The 1,563-nt window shown below is 43.6% G+C and overlaps 1 pseudogene; it reads right to left on the minus strand.

The window, feature by feature from the left end:
• Nucleotides 1–407: 407 nt before the first annotated feature.
• Nucleotides 408–1,563, minus strand: part of LOC116073609 — an 18,045-nt pseudogene continuing 16,889 nt past the window's right edge.

The raw sequence follows: 1,563 nt of genomic DNA on the forward strand, positions 1-1,563 counted from the left end.
CAGTATCTGACACATATGGAGAAAGACAACCCGCTCCCTCTAGGTGTGCTCTGACCCCCCACCGGTGCACCATGGTGCCCCCCACTCCATGCACACAGAACCCATTAAAAAATGTAATAAATTATTATTAGTAAAAAGAAGAAAAATAAATTCTGAAAAATGAAGTCACACACTATTTAGCAACAAGCTTATATTCTAAGAAATGTTTCCAGGGACACTGGTGCTAGACAAGCATCAAAGTGAGCTTATAGAGGCCAGGCTGTGTAGGTCAGTCAGTCCACATGGCCTCATTGTGCAATTGGTGAACCTGAAACACCTGAGGCTGGTGCCATTATACCATGTGGGTTGTTTTATGATAAACTGCAGTTTTAATAAGTACAAGTAAAACACTTTCAAATGGTAGTATATTAACTACACAAGCCACTAACATGCTCCGCACTATCTTCACGAGTTACATACTGTGCTTTACAATAGACTTTTGTAGAGCTGGAAGCATAGTATATTCTTTTTTTTTTTTTTAATTTTTCAGGGTTTTTAATAGTCACATGCAAACGTCTGGTTCCTTTCAGCTCCTTTACTGCCATACCTGGGGGTAGGAACTGTTTCAGCTTCTCTGCCTTTTCCTTGTCTGTGTTAACCAGGGTGTAAAGGTACATGCCACAGTAAACCTTGAACTTCACATTATCCTTATTCTTCTTGATCTTGACAGATTTGGCATCCTTCCACCAGGCTGTGAGCAGAAAGTCCTTGACTTGCTCAATTTTCAGCAGCTTGGCTCTGGCATCCACCCAGGGGCAAGAACCAAAGAGCACAAAGTATATTCTTTTTTTCTTTTTCCTTTTTTTTTAATTAGCTATTTTCTTTATTTACATTTCAAATGTTCTCCCCTTTCCTGGTTTCCCCTCTGAAAAAGAACCCCTATTTCCCCTCCCCCCTGCTCACCAACCCACCTTCTCCCGCTTCCTGGCCCTGGCATTCCCCTACACTGGGGCATAGAATCTTCACAGGACCAATGGCCTCTCCTCCCACTGATGACTGACTAGGCCACCATCTGCTACATATGCGGCTGGAGCCATGAGTCCCACCATGTGTACTCTTTGGTTGGTGATTTAGTCCCTGAGAGTTCTAGGGGTACTGGTTAGATCATATTATTGTTCCTCCTATGGGGCTGTGAACCCCTTCAGCTCCTTGGGTCCTTTCTTTAACTCCTTCATTGTGGACCCTGTGCTCAGTCCAATGGATGGCTGTGAGCCTCTAGTTCTGTATTAGTCGGACACTGACTGAGCCTCTCAGGAGACAGCAATATCAGTCTCCTGTCAACCTGCACTTACTGGCATCCACAATAGTGTCTGGGTTTGGTGATTGTATATGGGAAGGATTCTGAGGTGGGGCATTCTCTGGATGGCCCTTCCTTCAGTCTTTGCTCCACACTTTGTATCCACATTTTGGTCATCCTTCTTGTGGAGTTTTCTATGGTTTGTGAATTGTATCTTTAGTATTCTGAGCTTCTGGGCTAATATCCACTTATCAGTGAGTGCATACCATGTGTGTTCTTTTGTGATT

The sequence above is a fragment of the Mastomys coucha genome, unplaced genomic scaffold, assembly GCF_008632895.1.
Source record: "Mastomys coucha isolate ucsf_1 unplaced genomic scaffold, UCSF_Mcou_1 pScaffold23, whole genome shotgun sequence".
Classification (NCBI taxonomy): Eukaryota; Metazoa; Chordata; class Mammalia; order Rodentia; family Muridae; genus Mastomys; species Mastomys coucha.